This window comes from Gymnoscopelus braueri (assembly GCF_963280865.1).
Source record: "Gymnoscopelus braueri genome assembly, chromosome: 21".
NCBI lineage: Eukaryota > Metazoa > Chordata > Actinopteri > Myctophiformes > Myctophidae > Gymnoscopelus > Gymnoscopelus braueri.
The window spans coordinates 1,012,788-1,022,708 of record NC_137623.1 but is presented as its reverse complement, the minus strand read 5'-3'; positions in this window follow the sequence as shown (position 1 = coordinate 1,022,708).

Genomic DNA, 9,921 nt, shown 5'->3' with positions numbered 1-9,921 from the left:
TGTACTGTATCTGATCAATTAACTCCAATTAGACCTCTGTCTGCACCGCCTCAAACCTCTGACACGTATTACTCTTCTATTTGTCTATTTACCTGCAGGCAGTGAAGCATTTAGACTGTTTTACTCACATACAGTGTATACAGTAAGTGTTAATCATGTGTTAATCATGTAAACAGTAAGTGTTAATCATGTGTTAATCATGTATACAGTAAGTGTTAATCATGTGTTAATCATGTATACAGTAAGTGTTAATCATGTGTTAATCATGTATATAGTAAGTGTTAATCATGTGTTAATCATGTATACAGTAAGTGTTAATCATGTGTTAATCATGTATACAGTAAGTGTTAATCATGTGTTAATCATGTATATAGTAAGTGTTGATCATGTGTTAATCATGTATACAGTAAGTGTTAATCATGTGTTAATCATGTATATAGTAAGTGTTGATCATGTGTTAATCATGTATACAGTAAGTGTTAATCATGTGTTAATCATGTATACAGTAAGTGTTGATCATGTGTTAATCATGTATACAGTAAGTGTTAATCATGTGTTAATCATGTATACAGTAAGTGTTAATCATGTGTTAATCATGTATACAGTAAGTGTTAATCATGTGTTAATCATGTATACAGTAAGTGTTAATCATGTGTTAATCATGTATACAGTAAGTGTTAATCATGTGTTAATCATGTCTACAGTAAGTGTTAATCATGTGTTAATCATGTATACAGTAAGTGTTAATCATGTGTTAATCATGTATACAGTAAGTGTTAATCATGTGTTAATCATGTATACAGTAAGTGTTAATCATGTGTTAATCATGTAAACAGTAAGTGTTAATCATGTGTTAATCATGTATACAGTAAGTGTTAATCATGTGTTAATCATGTATACAGTAAGTGTTGATCATGTGTTAATCATGTATACAGTAAGTGTTAATCATGTGTTAATCATGTATACAGTAAGTGTTGATCATGTGTTAATCATGTATACAGTAAGTGTTAATCATGTGTTAATCATGTATACAGTAAGTGTTAATCATGTGTTAATCATGTATACAGTAAGTGTTAATCATGTGTTAATCATGTATACAGTAAGTGTTAATCATGTGTTAATCATGTATACAGTAAGTGTTAATCATGTGTTAATCATGTATATAGTAAGTGTTGATCATGTGTTAATCATGTATACAGTAAGTGTTAATCATGTGTTAATCATGTATACAGTAAGTGTTAATCATGTGTTAATCATGTATATAGTAAGTGTTGATCATGTGTTAATCATGTATACAGTAAGTGTTAATCATGTGTTAATCATGTATACAGTAAGTGTTAATCATGTGTTAATCATGTATACAGTAAGTGTTAATCATGTGTTAATCATGTATACAGTAAGTGTTAATCATGTGTTAATCATGTATATAGTAAGTGTTGATCATGTGTTAATCATGTAAACAGTAAGTGTTAATCATGTGTTAATCATGTATACAGTAAGTGTTAATCATGTGTTAATCATGTATACAGTAAGTGTTAATCATGTGTTAATCATGTATACAGTAAGTGTTAATCATGTGTTAATCATGTATACAGTAAGTGTTAATCATGTGTTAATCATGTATACAGTAAGTGTTAATCATGTGTTAATCATGTCTACAGTAAGTGTTAATCATGTGTTAATCATGTATACAGTAAGTGTTAATCATGTGTTAATCATGTATACAGTAAGTGTTAATCATGTGTTAATCATGTATACAGTAAGTGTTAATCATGTGTTAATCATGTAAACAGTAAGTGTTAATCATGTGTTAATCATGTATACAGTAAGTGTTAATCATGTGTTAATCATGTATACAGTAAGTGTTGATCATGTGTTAATCATGTATACAGTAAGTGTTAATCATGTGTTAATCATGTATACAGTAAGTGTTGATCATGTGTTAATCATGTATACAGTAAGTGTTAATCATGTGTTAATCATGTATACAGTAAGTGTTAATCATGTGTTAATCATGTATACAGTAAGTGTTGATCATGTGTTAATCATGTATACAGTAAGTGTTAATCATGTGTTAATCATGTATACAGTAAGTGTTAATCATGTGTTAATCATGTATATAGTAAGTGTTGATCATGTGTTAATCATGTATACAGTAAGTGTTAATCATGTGTTAATCATGTATACAGTAAGTGTTAATCATGTGTTAATCATGTATATAGTAAGTGTTGATCATGTGTTAATCATGTATACAGTAAGTGTTAATCATGTGTTAATCATGTATACAGTAAGTGTTAATCATGTGTTAATCATGTATACAGTAAGTGTTAATCATGTGTTAATCATGTATACAGTAAGTGTTAATCATGTGTTAATCATGTATATAGTAAGTGTTGATCATGTGTTAATCATGTAAACAGTAAGTGTTAATCATGTGTTAATCATGTATACAGTAAGTGTTAATCATGTGTTAATCATGTATACAGTAAGTGTTAATCATGTGTTAATCATGTATACAGTAAGTGTTAATCATGTGTTAATCATGTATACAGTAAGTGTTAATCATGTGTTAATCATGTATACAGTAAGTGTTAATCATGTGTTAATCATGTGTTAATCATGTGTTAATCATGTATACAGTAAGTGTTAATCATGTGTTAATCATGTGTTAATCATGTGTTAATCATGTATACAGTAAGTGTTAATCATGTGTTAATCATGTATACAGTAAGTGTTAATCATGTGTTAATCATGTATACAGTAAGTGTTAATCATGTGTTAATCATGTATACAGTAAGTGTTAATCATGTGTTAATCATGTATACAGTAAGTGTTAATCATGTGTTAATCATGTATACAGTAAGTGTTAATCATGTGTTAATCATGTATACAGTAAGTGTTAATCATGTGTTAATCATGTATATAGTAAGTGTTGATCATGTGTTAATCATGTAAACAGTAAGTGTTAATCATGTGTTAATCATGTATACAGTAAGTGTTAATCATGTGTTAATCATGTATACAGTAAGTGTTAATCATGTGTTAATCATGTATACAGTAAGTGTTAATCATGTGTTAATCATGTATACAGTAAGTGTTAATCATGTGTTAATCATGTATATAGTAAGTGTTGATCATGTGTTAATCATGTATACAGTAAGTGTTAATCATGTGTTAATCATGTATACAGTAAGTGCTGTACGTTCGTAATGGTAATTAAATTTCCAAACTTTATTTTTTCTACCTTTTTTTCTTCCCAAATTAGTCACTATGGCACTTTGTGGTTATGAGTTATGATACACTAAGTATCTATTTCCCTGCATGTGCTTTACTATATCTGTGTCTGTATGTAGTAGGACTGTAGGAGTGATATTCACACACACACACACACACACACACACACACACACACACACACACACACACACACACACACACACACACACACACACACACACACACACACACACACACACACACACACACACACACACACCTCTCTGTGTGTTGTCACACGCTTGGCTGACCTACCAGTGAGGAGCCCCCACCAGGAGGATGTAGTAGTAGGGCCTCCGTCCTACTCCTCCCGCCCAACACCACTGGGCCTGGTTTAGGAGAGAGAGGAACATATATGAACCCACTGGGCCTGGTTTAGGAGAGAGAGGAACATATATGAACCCACTGGGTCTGGTTTAGGAGAGAGAGGAACATATATGAACCCACTGGGTCTGGTTTAGGAGAGAGAGGAACATATATGAACCCACTGGGTCTGGTTTAGGAGACAGAGGAACATATATGAACCCACTGGGCCTGGTTTAGGAGAGAGAGGAACATATATGAACCCACTGGGCCTGGTTTAGGAGACAGAGGAACATATATGAACCCACTGGGTCTGGTTTAGGAGAGAGAGGAACATATATGAACCCACTGGGTCTGGTTTAGGAGAGAGAGGAACATATATGAACCCACTGGGTCTGGTTTAGGAGAGAGAGGAACATATATGAACCCACTGGGTCTGGTTTAGGAGACAGAGGAACATATATGAACCCACTGGGTCTGGTTTAGGAGAGAGAGGAACATATATGAACCCACTGGGTCTGGTTTAGGAGAGAGAGGAACATATATGAACCCACTGGGTCTGGTTTAGGAGACAGAGGAACATATATGAACCCACTGGGTCTGGTTTAGGAGAGAGAGGAACATATATGAACCCACTGGGTCTGGTTTAGGAGAGAGAGGAACATATATGAACCCACTGGGTCTGGTTTAGGAGAGAGAGGAACATATATGAACCCACTGGGTCTGGTTTAGGAGAGAGAGGAACATAAATGAACCCACTGGGCCTGGTTTAGGAGAGAGAGGAACATATATGAACCCACTGGGTCTGGTTTAGGAGAGAGAGGAACATATATGAACCCACTGGGTCTGGTTTAGGAGAGAGAGGAACATATATGAACCCACTGGGTCTGGTTTAGGAGAGAGAGGAACATATATGAACCCACTGGGTCTGGTTTAGGAGAGAGAGGAACATATATGAACCCACTGGGTCTGGTTTAGGAGACAGAGGAACATATATGAACCCACTGGGCCTGGTTTAGGAGACAGAGGAACATATATGAACCCACTGGGTCTGACTTAAGAGAGAGAGGAACATATATGAACCCACTGGGTCTGACTTAAGAGAGAGAGGAACATATATGAACCCACTGGGTCTGACTTAAGAGAGAGAGGAACATATATGAACCCACTGGGTCTGACTTAAGAGAGAGAGGAACATATATGAACCCACTGGGTCTGGCTTAAGAGAGAGAGGAACATATATGAACCCACTGGGCCTGGTTTAGGAGACAGAGGAACATATATGAACCCACTGGGTCTGACTTAAGAGAGAGAGGAACATATATGAACCCACTGGGTCTGACTTAAGAGAGAGAGGAACATATATGAACCCACTGGGTCTGGTTTAGGAGAGAGAGGAACATATATGAACCCACTGGGTCTGGCTTAAGAGAGAGAGGAACATATATGAACCCACTGGGTCTGGTTTAGGAGAGAGAGGAACATATATGAACCCACTGGGCCTGGCTTAAGAGACAGAGGAACATATATGAACCCACTGGGTCTGGTTTAGGAGAGAGAGGAACATATATGAACCCACTGGGTCTGGTTTAGGAGAGAGAGGAACATATATGAACCCACTGGGCCTGGCTTAAGAGAGAGAGGAACATATATGAACCCACTGGGCCTGGTTTAGGAGACAGAGGAACATATATGAACCCACTGGGCCTGGCTTAGGAGAGAGAGGAACATATATGAACCCACTGGGCCTGGTTTAGGAGAGAGAGGAACATATATGAACCCACTGGGCCTGACTTAGGAGAGAGAGGAACATATATGAACCCACTGGGTCTGGTTTAGGAGAGAGAGGAACATATATGAACCCACTGGGCCTGGTTTAGGAGAGAGAGGAACATATATGAACCCACTGGGCCTGGTTTAGGAGAGAGAGGAACATATATGAACCCACTGGGTCTGGTTTAGGAGAGAGAGGAACATATATGAACCCACTGGGTCTGGTTTAGGAGAGAGAGGAACATATATATTTGCCAAAAATAGCAGATCTACAAGCTCACAACGCCTCGCGCTGCGGCTATTTTTGGCAAAGAGGTATAGGTGTAGAGGGAAAAAAGAGCAGACCAAGTAAACACGTTGAAGACCCTTGCATTAATCCATTAACAGCATCACTGTGTTCATGGTGCTGAAGGGTTTATAACAGTATTCAATTCAATTCAATTTTATTTTAAGTTCATCATCACAACAACTTGTCTCAAGACACTTTACATGTAGAGCAGAGACCCGACATCCCACCCTGAGCAAGCAATTTTGCGACAGTGGCAACGAAAAACTCCCTCTTAACTGGAAGAAACATCAGGCAGACCCTAGGCTCTAGGGTGGGGGCCTTCTGCCTCGACCGTGTCGGGGGAAAGAAGAGAGAGAGAGACAGAGACAGAGACAGAGGAGGGACAGAAAGAGATACAGTACAAGTAGAAACAATAACAATAGTAGCAAATATAATAGTGTCAAGCAAAGCAAAGCAAAGTTTGTTGTTTACCCAGGGTGTTGGACTAAGTTAACACTTATTTACAGCCAGGCCCTGCATGGAAGCCTTGCTCAAGGGCTATTCAGCGGTGATTCATGATTGATGTGATGAATTGGGGAATCGAACTAGGGACCTTCCGGTATCAAGGCCGCCCCTCTAACCACTAGGCCACCGCTGCCACTAGATAGTATGATAATATAATATAATATAATATAGTACAGCAATAATGTGTATGGAGTACATAATGGTATAATATAAGAATGTTAAGATCATATACAGTATAGTGTAGTAGTGTAGTGTAGTAGAAATCCACGGTCGTGCTCCATGGAGAGGCCCGGTCCGAAGTCACAGTCTTGAGCCGCAGCTGGGGGTCCGTAGTGACAGTCCATGGACCTGCGTTGTAGGAGATAAAAGAAACTCCGGGGAAAGGGTCCCCGGGTGTAGAATTAGTGGCAGGCCTTACTAGAACCTGAATCCGTACAGGGTTAATCACGATTGTACCAATGGGACACAAACCCACACAACCAAAAGGGAGGACGAGAAGAGAGAGGACGAGAGGAGAGAGGAGAAAGGTATCACTGTGTTCATGGTGCTGAAGTTTTTTTTTTAAATCATTTATATCTGCAAAGTAACTAAAGTTTTCAAATAATTGTAGTGGAGTAAATGTGGAGCTTATCAGCAGGGAGTGTTGGGTGGGAGGAGTAGGACGAAGGCTCTACGTCCTCCTGGTGGAGGCTCCTCACTGGTAGGGGAGTCGATAGGATACAATAGCAGTGACAGCACAGAGATGTAATGTATGTGGGGAGGAATTAATTGGCATAACGACTAAATTGGGGAGAAAAAGTGATGAAAAAAACTTCGCTACTCTACATTTAGAGAAAATAAAACTTAAGGTGGATTAGTCTTGTTTCTTCACACTCTCAGAGTTATATTAAACTTTTAAACTTTACATTTTAAAGTATTGTGTCATGGATTGTATGGTTGGCTCTGTCATATTATACTGAACAAACTACTGATGAAATGTTGATGGAAATGTGAAATAGGAGGAGTTTCTTTCTTCTTTTCTCTCCCCTGTTTGTCTGTCTCGTGTTGTTTGCTCTGGTCCATAGCGTTAGAAGGAGTTCTCCTTAACGCTATGTGACTTTAGCTCTGGTCCATAGCGTTAGAAGGAGTTCTCCTCAACGCTATGTGACTTTAGCTCTGGTCCATAGCGTTAGAAGGAGTTCTCCTTAACGCTATGTGACTTTAGCTCTGGTCCATAGCGTTAGAAGGAGTTCTCCTTAACGCTATGTGACTTTAGCTCTGGTCCATAGCGTTAGAAGGAGTTCTCCTCAACGCTATGTGACTTTAGCTCTGGTCCATAGCGTTAGAAGGAGTTCTCCTCAACGCTATGTGACTTTAGCTCTGGTCCATAGCGTTAGAAGGAGTTCTCCTCAACGCTATGTGACTTTAGCTCTGGTCCATAGCGTTAGAAGGAGTTCTCCTTAACGCTATGTGACTTTTCGGGCATTGCCTGCACACGCCCGGTAGCGCAGCCTCTCGTCTGTAGTAAAACTATAAATATATACTTTCGCTACTCACCAAAACAAGGATGGTTTTAATATGTTGAAAGCCTACTTTTCTTAGTGGGAACACTCGGAGTCCCCCCGTCACGTCAAAAATGCACTTTTTGTTCAGAAAAAAATAATATATATATAGATGCACAGTAGCGCTGTCAACTCACAGCTAGAAGGTCCTGGGTTCGATTCCCGCCGTGGACGCTGTGGCCGCTGGGGGCGTGTCCTCTCCTCCGCGTCATCAGCGCCCATACCCTAGGTGGGGTTGGTGAAAGGGCCTTTCTGTGTGGAGTTTGCATGTTCTCCCCGTGTCTCCTAGGGTAGTTAATACCCTCACAAAAACATGCAGTAATCCTGGTCGCTATACCGCCTCCCCCTGTCAGGTGATAAGAAGGCTTGTTAGCTCTCATACATTGAAGGAGGCATGAGCCTACCTTTACTTCAGTAAAAGGTATTTGTATCAAAATATACGTAAAGTACAAAAGTATAAAGTACTCATTATGCAGAATGTCCCAATTCACAAGTGTTCGAATGTGTACAATGTATACAAATCTTTTGAAAATAGCAGATCTACAAGCTGACAACGTGTTGCGATGCGGCGCATTGTGAGCTTGTAGATCTGCTATTTTCAAATGGCCTAAATGCATATAAGGCTGAAGTGGTTAATGTATGTTTTGTAATAACAATCTAAATCTACAAAGTAACTAGTAACTAAAGTTTTCAAATAATTGTAGTGGAGTAAAAGTACAATATTTGCCTCTGAGATGTAGTGGAGTAGAAGTGAAAGTATTGAAAATTGGAAATACTCCTGTAAAGTACAAATACCTCAGAATTGTACTTAAGTGCAGTAATTAAGTAAATGTACTTAGTTACTTTTTACACCACTGGTGATGAGGCATCTATAGAGTCAGTTTGACACAGAACGACCACAATATCTGTGTCAGTGTTAGAGCGTGAGAAAGAGTTTATGTGAAATGGTGAGATTCAGCGAAACAATAACACAACATTATTACCAGAGTCACATGTCACACTGCCCTGATGCTGCCTTCACACTGACAGATTACAGAGATAACAGAGATATAGAGATACAAAGATACAAAGCATGTTTGTATCTTTGTATCTGAAGTTGAGAGCAGCTCAACTTGTGTGTAGCTTTGTAGCAGCTACACACATCTGATGTATCTTTGCATCTTCATGTCTCACTGGCTCTTGCATCTTGAAAGTCTTCAATATGCGCGCGTGCGTGTGTGTGTGTGTGTGTGTGTGTGTGTGTGTGTGTGTGTGTGTGTGTGTGTGTGTGTGTGTGTGTGTGTGTGTGTGTGTGTGTGTGTGTGTGTGTGTGTGTAAATAGGTTATCGGGGCAGTGCCTCCGGCGAAAAAAGTTAAAATACGAGAGACAGTAAATGTAATGTGTTCCTCTGGAGTGAGTGTGGAAATATATAGTGTCCCTCTCCATCATCAAAGTTGCATCACCCTGCACTAACACATTGACACAATATCATTGACAATATTATTATTATTATTATATCGTCACCTTGCTAAACTAATTACTAAAGTAATTTTTTGAGGAAAATGATATGTTTGCCTAAGTCAGCTCCTCATGACACTGGCCACCTCTGGTAAAATGGCCCATCTCCTAATTGAAAAGGATCATGCTGTTCACTCCCCTTTTAGTATAATGCCCTAACTCCCTAGTGTGACTTAAGCCAAAATAGACTTTTTTTTGGGCCCAAGTCACATGGTTTTGTGAATTATTTACTGATTTAGGCCATTTTGTATTTTTTTTTTGTTGGCCAAAGTCAGATTTAATCCTATTTAAACCTATTTAAATCTCTTATGTTACATAACTGACAGACAGTGTTATTTCTATTTAAATAGTCATAATTTGTTATAAACATTTTGGGTGAAATGTATAGTTTTGTTTTGGATTGTTTTTTTTATTTTTATTTTTCCTGAAAAAAAAACTTTACTAAAAATGACTTAGGCCATTAGTTTTGCAAGACGACGATATGGAACACGTGATGTAGGCAGGAATGTTGTTGCCTGCCCTCTACCCTCAGTCCTCTTAGGCTCTGGCGCCCTCCTCTGGTTTAACCGGTGCATTACACAGGCTTTAGTAATGAGCTCAGATCCAAAGGTTTACATGTTATGACCCTTAACCTACAGTAAGACCAGGGGTCTTCAACGTCTTTCAGCCTAAGGACCGGTGACGGTGAAGCAGGGGCCCCTTAGCTGAGAGAGAGATGAAGCAGGGACCCCTTAGCTG